This window comes from Haliotis rufescens, unplaced genomic scaffold (assembly GCF_023055435.1).
Source record: "Haliotis rufescens isolate VD_foot unplaced genomic scaffold, xgHalRufe1.0.p SCAF_44, whole genome shotgun sequence".
Lineage (NCBI taxonomy): Eukaryota > Metazoa > Mollusca > Gastropoda > Lepetellida > Haliotidae > Haliotis > Haliotis rufescens.
In genome coordinates this window covers 2,861,495-2,871,415 of record NW_025964157.1, presented here as the reverse complement: position 1 = coordinate 2,871,415, position 9,921 = coordinate 2,861,495, and positions in this window count along the sequence as shown.

Here is a 9,921-nt window from a genome sequence, read left to right as displayed (position 1 = left end):
TTCTGTATAATTCTGTGTCTATGCTTTGGCCAGGGTACATTGTACCAATCATTACTCTTGGCAGGGTCATTAAGAAAGGACCCTGGTGCGGTCTGACTGAACAGAGGCTGCAGGGGTCAGTCCCGAGGGCCCTTGTCATGTTGTAACCTCGCCAAGAGTGACACCATGTTGTTTTCTAGCAGACAATACTGATCATGTGACAGGTCAATAGTGATCATGTGACAGATCACTATTGATCATGTGACAGGTCAATAGTGATCATGTGACAGGTCAATAGTGATAATGTGACAGGTCAATAGTGATCATGTGACAGGTCAATAGTGATCACATGACAGGTCAATAGTGATCATGTGACAGGTCAATAGTGATCACATGACAGATCAATAGTGATCATGTGACAGGTCAATAGTGATCATGTGACGAGTCAGTATTTGAAGTCAGTGTCAGGCAAGATTTGACCAATTGTTTTCAGGTCAGTTTCCTATTGTTAGGTCAGCACTGGATGGATTAACCAATAAATCAAAGATTATCAGTAGAGGTAAAAACAATTCTGTATTTAGAAGTCAGTGAGTGAGTTGGGTCTTAAGCTGCCCTAGCAATATTCATTTAATATTACAGGGGACACCAGAAATGGCTTCACACATTGTGCCTATGAGGTGAATCGAACCCGTGCCTTCGGCGTGAGAAGGGGGCGCATTAACTACTAGGCTACCCCACCTCCCCTGTATATAGGAAGGTACTCGGGTACTACTGTAGCTCTCTACACGCCCCTTCTTGTTAGGCTGCAGGAGAAATAGGAGTATGATCAAATGATCAAATGAGTTTGATCCAGGGTACACAGGTCATAGTCATGGCTGGCATTTATACTGGAATGTTTTAAAGGTGGAAAATATGAATGTTTTCTTAGCATGATCACTTATCTAATAGTTCGTTGTTGTTAAACCAAAGTGTCTTCAACTAAACATGGCATTTTATCTTCTTCACTGATTCAAATGATGTTTAGGCTTTGAATCATACTTGAATACAATCAGTCCTACTGATAGCAGTAGAATTATGTTTCCTTAAATTGTTTTAACTGCAACCCAAGTTGTTCACTGACAGTACCGACAACTAGTTAAGGTCGTGTAGTACTAACTGACTATTGAACTATCTGGGGTTAAAGGTTATCTGTCTTGTCAGATGAGATAATATAGAATGTTTAACTCTAATCAAAAGAATGCCTTGAGTGATTATTTAGATATTCTAAACCTGTTCAACAACCAAGGGAGATAATCAGTTTATCAATTTTGACACAAATTTGTCTTTGAACCTACCAAGGGAGATAATCCAACCAGAAAACGCAATGCAGTATTGACATTATAATCAGGTTCAAATTTTCTGGAATTGATAAGTTTACAAATTGTGGTTTTCTGCACCACAATTCTATTATTTCTCCATTGTAGTAATTTTGATGTTTCATAGACAAATGCTCAATTGCATTTCAGAAAGAATTTATTCCTGCTGCTGTGTCTGTGAAACGTAGATGCTGTAATGGCGCCTAAAGATGTGTCGGGGTTGTGTGTCTTGTTTATAGCCATGCCAGTATTAAGTTAATGGAAGCAGATCGGCTCAAGTACTGGACAATATTTGTTACCACATATTTATGTCAAGTATTAAAGCTTTCCATCACCATGACAGATCTTACTTTTTTAATTTGACCACCTCCGTGGTGTAGTGGATAGAGTGTCTGCCTGGAGAGTGGAGGTCGGTGGTTTGATCTCCTGACCATCTCCGTGGTGTAGTGGATAGAGTGTCTGCCTGGAGAGTGGAGGTCGGTGGTTTGATCTCCTGACCACCTCCGTGGTGTAGTGGATAGAGTGTCTGCCTGGAGAGTGGAGGTCGGTGGTTTGATCTCCTGACCACCTCCATTGTGTAGTGGATAGAGTGTCTGCCTGGAGAGTGGAGGTCGGTGGTGAGACCTACAGCAGCTACCCTGGTAGGGTCAGGTAATAGGGGGGTGGGAACCCGGGTAGTAAATTTGGACTCGTCCCAGCCCTACTTTGCATCCTTGGCGCATCATACCAAAAGACATTATACGATGATACTTCTTGCCTGGTGATCCGCATTAAGTCACTAAATCAAGGACTGGTCGGCTCAGAGTCAGTGCACTGTGTCTGAGTGGGGTACTCATGTTAAACTGGGCCATGGTATCTCAGTAGCACTATAAAACCGGCACAAGAACAGACTAGTACAACCAGACACACATGTTCATTCTCATAGTCCATTTATATACATCCATTTTTATGTAGATGCCTTGGCGCTCTGAGGTCACAGGGTGTATAAATTATCCGCAACATATATACCAGTCTGCATTATTTTCAATGGAGTTTTGGTTTGTTTTTGAGAGAGCGACAGCAAATCAGCTGCTCTGAATGTTTTGCTAACTCAGATTAAGGAATCTCAACACTAATCAACACTACGGCTGCAGATGACGAGGATTACCGCTTTAGGCGGCACGGTTGGATTTCCCGAGGCATGATAGTGTGGACCTCGTGATTTCTTTTGGTAAGTCGAGCATTCTCTGTTCTAGCTTCGAATGGACGCTTCATTTTGATGACCCAACATATACATGATCTGTCTGACTTCAAAGCCTGCATTATTCAAAGCCTAAATTGATGTCTCTCTAAGTTTTCCCTAATTATTTTTAATGTTAGTTTTAGACATTGAGGAATTCCCCTCAAGTAGTTCTGTATGTCTCCGCGCGATTGACAACGTAATCATGTGACATACTGACGTTCATCGGAAAATGAACGACAGTCAGCTTGGTAGTGTACACCTAGGCAAGGTCACCAGCTACTGTCAATATTAAAAATTAAAATCTGTAAGCATGTTTTGACAAATAATAAAACATTATTTAATCAATCAACAATTTATTCCAACAAACCACAGGTGATATAAACATTGCAGCATAACTATATATCAATTACTCACTCACTCAATATTACAATCACTCCAGCAAGATCAGACTCTTGACTCTGAAAGACACATGTACACACATGCACACACCAAACACACACACACACACCTCAAGCCGGAAAGCAGTTATCATAAAATGAAAACAGGGAAATCATTCTGCTGTATGTCATGGACAATTATATTGGGAGAGGGTTGGGATTTCATAATCGATCATTGTTTAAAATCATTACCTTTTTTCCAACCGATCAATCATTTATATTAATTAGTTACAAATATTATTTTTTCCAGATATTACACATCAAACTACTTGTTCTTATCATAATCTAAAAACAGTGTTTGAAATAATGGATAAAAGTTGAGGGATGCTCGTCAAAATTTCAAGTTAATAATTTAGAGTATTCCTTCATTCAAATACCATAGAACACTTCAAGAACACCCCTTTATTTGAACACTGAGAAACTTTCCTGGTTCTATTTCTTCATTTCATAATGCAGCTAAGAGATAAATACAAACATCTATCTTAGAAAAGATTTAATCACTTGTAATACATTCAAGATGGCATCTTTAATGCTGCTTGTGTATGTGCTGAAGATGTATATAGTACAATAATATATACGGTAGGTATGTATGTGCTGGGGATATTTGTACACAGATGTGTCTGTACATGGAGTGCCTTGTACAAGTAGTATGAGTTAGCTGGTGTGTCTGTACATGGAGTGCCTTGTACAAGTAGTATGAGTTAGCTGGTGTGAAACAAAGCAGTCCAGTCAGGAAGAGTCGTCCATACCCCTGGCACCGATGCATGATTTCAGGTATAAATATATATTCTTGGATTTCTGTGAAGACAAGAGGCACCAGTCCTAACTAGCTTAATACAAGTGAAAATAAAGCAGAAATATCGAAACATTTGGCACCAGAAAAAAACAACTACCTTAATATGTGAGCATATTGCCTTGGCAAACTGACAGGGACAAACATGAAAGGACAAGTTCAGCACCTGCCTGATGTGTATGTGTTTTAGAATGAAACAGTTCATAAGTAATGCTCTTGAAATGAAACCTACTCTCATTTGAGCAAACTAAAAAAAATAATTAAAAAAAGACCTAGGGTAATAAAATCTGTAAAATATCAATTGATGGAGGTTTTCAAACTTAATGATGTATCCCAAATGCCATCCATGGTGGTTTCCACGTTGAAAAGACCGTTTATCCATTAATCCGATAAAACAAATTTGTCCCCATCCAACTGAAGATAGATGGAGCCCAGTCCTATATCCCCTGCTCCACTTCTTGGCAGGGGATAATAACGAGGGCTTGATGAAGAATCATCAAGATATCAATAAAATATCAATATCGTCAAGAAAATACATAAAAAACAACACAGTTCAACAATGTTTTTCACTCTCTATGTACCCCTATCTGTGTTGTGGGTATGGTTTGATACCTCTCCTTTGTCTTGCGTGAATAATACACCCACACTTTTCTCATGTTGCTTATTCATGTAAGTGATTTGTTTCCAGGTAATTAATATCACAGTCAAGTGAGAGAGTCTGGTTTACGCCGCTTATAGCAATATTCCAGCAATATCATGGCGGGGGCATCACATATTGCACCCATGTGGAGAATCGAACCCAGGCCTTCGGCATGACAAGCAAATGCTTTAACCACTAGGCTACCCCATTGTCCCAGCAAAGTCAAGAAAGTATATAAACTTTACGGCCTGGGATACACAAACCCCAAGTCAAGTAGTCGAGCCACTGCCCGCTGGGCCACCAGGACTGTCTGAAACAAGGGGCATTGGGAAACTACCGGTATTTAGTTATGTTATGGAAATGATAACTTAAGTTTACATTTGTGATGCATTTCAGAGCTAACTTTGCTGCTTTTGGAATGTTCCTGATGTGACTGGTGACTTTAAATATTCTACTAATCTAAAACAAATTCTAACTGAATCCTCAGCACTGAACAGAATCACACTGCTGAATATTATGCATCAAACAAACAGTCCCAGAAATATCTAAACAAAAATAAAGCTCTGACACAAATACATCTACTACACCTCTAATATATTCAAATGAAGCACTTGAATATTAATAACAATCACTCAAACTAGTTAAAGTTATCTGGCAGCATATAAAAAGGAAAGGTTTTGAACTATCATCAAAAAGTAAACACATTCTATATCTTCCATATCATGTGGTCTCAAGCATTAGACTCAGGTACTGGAATGAGCAGTCCTTGTATAGCTGTAAAACTGCTGACACACTTTTCCACGTATCGTCAAGGCACAGCATGATCAGAGACCCTCTTGAAGTTGAATATATTTTTTTAACTTTACAGTCTTGCCTCTACACAGTAACTGCTCTGTTACAACCATCATGGCAGGATGCTTTTGGAGGTCCGACATTGTCTTCGTAAGCCACTACCTGAAGATTGTGGCCTTGGAAGATGTCGAAGGCGTTCATAGTTTTGGTCGTAGCCAAGCAGGTCACCTTTAAGAAGCTCCTCCTGTTCACAGCCAGACGTATCTGACTCCCGCAGTGTACACACGCCTGACAGGGCATGATACAGAACTCACTCAATAAGGTCACACACAGATGGCGCTACAATCTCTAGACGTGTTTCACACAAAACTTAAACCACCAACAGAAAATCTGAACTGGTATGTTACAATGATTCTGATTGGCTGTACATTTATGGTGACACCACTGATAACTCATCGCTTGTGTCGTCATGTGTGAGTGAGTGAATGCTGTTTCATGCTGCTCACAGCAACATTCTAGTTGTTTCGTGTCCTTTACATGAGTGAGTGAGTGAATATGGTTTTACGCCGCTTTTAGCAATATTCCAGCAATATCACGGCGGGGGACACCAGAAATGGGCTTCACACATTGTACCCATGTCGGGAATCGAACCCGGGTCTTCGGCGCGACAAGCGAACGCTTTAACCACTAGGCTACCCGACCGCCCCCCTTTACATGAGATTACCTTGATCATCACCCAACAGACTACTGTCACAGACCCGCATGCACGTGTACAACCAACAACAAGCCGACAACAGCGGTGGTACCTTAACACTACAACTTGAATGGTTTCCAACACTCGGAACCACAATATGTAAATTTCATCTGATTTAAAATATCCATATACCCGGTATTACAATTAAATTTAAAAAAGCAAATAACAGAATAATGTAAACATGTACAACAGAAACAAATAACATAAAAACTTCAATTACCATCAACAAAAACATAAAACAAACATACACCTGGAAAATTGAGTGAGTGAGTTGTGTTTAACTTCGCTTTAAACAGTATTCCAGTAATATCACGGTTTGTCAGCTTAATGTGGGAGGAAAGCCCAAAGTGATGCAGGTCTCAGATGTTTACCACTTCAGTGAAACCCACGACAAACCTAGAAACATAATCGGGGCAAACCGGGATTCGAACCCACAATCATAGGTTTCTGGCGTGCCCAAGGGATGCAACTCTGCACAGCGAATCGCGTCGCCTTAGACGACTGGGCCACCCATGCCCCCTACACCTGGAAAAAGTTAAGAAACACTTACGACATATTTCCATAATAAATAATCGTTCTTTCAAAAATCATATCCTGTATCAATTTTCTTCTTAAACACATTTAATTTCATTCACAATGTGAGATACTCATATGAGATACAGAAGCCGAAATCAGTTATCCACTGTTTTGTAAGTAAGTTTTCTAAGTGCCCTTTACACTGCTAACAGCTTCTCTATTTCTTTGAGATCAAGGTCCTATGGAGATGTGTCCAGTGGGTACATGGACATTCAGGATACAGGAAAATAGCGGAGTGGTGCGGCGCGTTTTCTAGGTGTATGTCTTGTCACTTTTGTTACACATGGAAATAACTCTCAATCACTCAGTGACAGGAAAAAAACTGCTCCCTCTCTAACTTTACCTCATCAATAAACCAGCCTTGAAAAATCCATTTTATTTCTATTTGAACAATTAAAAAAATTCAACCAAGAATGCACTTTACTTGTATAAAGAAAGAGACTAAGCCGACTGTTCATATGTAATACCAAACAACCTTTTTTTCGGTTTCTGAAAGATATTGGTGTCATGAGATTTTTTTTCTGAAAGTGCATTTATTTAAAAAAATGTCTTACTATGCAATATCATAAAAAAGGAAGTAATATTTAGGGGTTGGATGTTTATCACAGACTTATGATAATGCTCTTTAGGGGACGAATCTCTCTTTGGAATCTTGAAATAGTTCCTTTTTGTCTGTCCCTGCTCCACTGAGATTTCAGCATTGCCATAAGGGAGATAACTCCAAACACACCTCCTACAGGCCTCCATTTTAACATAAAATCAATACATTTGATAAGCATTGCTGCACCACGGTCTCACTGAAATGACATAACCTGTAATGGGATGTCCTCACATCTCTGTGTAGCAGTAGAGGGCACTAAGATCGATTTTAAAGAGATTGTGCTGCAAATTGAAAAAAAATGAAGAAAACATCGTGAAAGTTGTTGTAGGCAGAAATGACAAAGTTGCAAAACTGATGACACATTGATTATAGGCTGAAAGCAGTCTGTTTTGAATAACAGTCGAAGTTGAAGAGACCTACGTAAATACTTTGAGTTATCTGAGGTTTGACACAACAGAAAGTGATAAATAAAGATGGAATACGCAGGGACAAAGATTTTACTTCAAGACAACCATAAGTTCGACACAACGATGTTTAACTGTATATTATATCAGAGTTATATCTTATTTCTCTTCATTTGTCATTCCGAAATTCATATAAAACCTCTGGGGATAAAATATTATTGAAACAATACTTCCATCTTTTCTTTATAATATCTTATTTTAATATCCTGTAGTACTATAGTTAATAAGAGACCGCGCCAATCTATATTGAGCTGTGTAGTCTGTGTGGATAATACTGTAGCGCCGAGCTAAGCAGCCTCTGTACAAACACATCAGTTCCGTATCACAAACTCTCTATATACATGTATCAGACCTATCTAGGCTCCACGTCCCCTTCAACATTCAGATCACTCCAACATATATCACAGACTTTAATACCTGATCTTTTCTATGCAAAACAGTCTTACCAATAGGCCTTTTATTTTATATTTGGATTACAAAATATTTGTCCTGGCCCAAAATATAAAATAGGTGGTCGAAAAAGACAAGCAAAACAATTTCAACTTCCAAATGAACTTCATGTTTACAAAATGAAAAAACACCATGTAGTCAGTACACTACGACTCTTCATCAACACCAGTACTATATGGAAAAGAGAGAAGAGCGTCTACCAGTGTCTCCATAAAGATTTCGATAGCCAATTCCCGAAGTAGTTTTGGGCAACTACCGGTAACAATTTCTAAACTGCAGTGTCCTCAAAACTGCTTAGAATCATGCTGCATGACTTTTCAAACAGTTAGCCTAAAAATGTTTGGAAAAACAAGACATTTTTTTTGTGTAAACTAATGAAATCTAAAAAGCCTTCACAGACACATCACTGAGAGACTCGTGTCCAATCACAGTCCACATTCTGGTTAAAAATACATATATACACACACACACATAAATATTCAATAGGTTTTGATTCTCCCCTTTGCACAGTATGAAGTTTGGGACTAGCAGGGTTTCTGCGTAGATACTGATTTCATAACATAATGCACCCTGATTACAGGTTTTGTACAAATATTTTTTTAAATAACACAATCAAATCAGATTGAGAATGTAAGGGAGAAAGGGTAAATATATAAGCTTATAATTAACCATTCCAACAAACTAAACCAACACTTATGTTGTGTAGCACGTCCAAAACAACCGAAACTGTCCCATCACCTATCATTCTCAGAACCAAAAAGTCAATATGTTGAATATCTACTATTAGAAAGTTCAACATATTCCTAAAGTAACATACCATAGCTAGTCAGTTTTGTCCAATTTGACAATTTGAACAAAACAACATACACACATGAATTAAAAATGATTAAGTAAGCCAAAATGTGGTAAAATCAAGTCAAGTTCACCTACATTTCTAGAAAAGGAACACCGTAAAGCTCCGGGTCTACATCTAAAACAGTATACGCACAAAATAATGAAAATGTCTGTCTGTAAATATCACTGACATTTGCCTGACTAAAAATATTGAAAAATCTATTAAGGCGACATTTTTTTTATTTCTTGGTTTATGGATGAGCCCCTTTTTCAAAGTCCAGATGGTAACAAAAATAAAAATGAAAATTACCCTTTTTTTTATTACCACTGATCTTTTTGTCAAAAGGTTCAAACAAAAAAAGATTCCATTTCCTGGTCGAGCATAGAGCAAAGGGAAGTCACTCTGATATTTCTCGCTGGGATCCTTCTCTGATACCATCAAAGTTTGTCAACGCAAAGCGCAGTGGTGACCAGTTTAACTCTTTCAACACTGCTGGCCAGTACAATGGCCAAGAATCCATAAGTCACCAGACACCGCAGGGTAGACCTACTAGTCATATCATTCATTTATTAAATCTATCACATTCCACAATGTCTGAAATATGTATTCCATTTGATTTTATCATTTTTATCAATAGATTAAATAATTATTCACTAGATTCTATTTCCCGCAATGTTATTGAAAATAAAATTTTCAGACAAACTTTGACAACGTGTCCTCATCGAACATGTCAAACAGCAAAATAAAGACGTTTCAAGCAAATCTTTAAATATACTATACAAAGTAATAAAATCAACAAAAATCTATCTTAAAGTTGCCAAACTTTTTAGGACAAAATTCAAGTAAAATAATCTCTGAGGCTTTTTTTTTTTTAATGGCCTACTTCACTTTTGAAATGAGTTTGAAATCCGTAAACCAAGAAATAAAAAAAATGTCGTCTAAGGTTCATATCCAAAACAATGTAATTGGCATATGTTTCTATCACAATTTCCAAAAATCTATACGGGACCAGTGACCTTGACA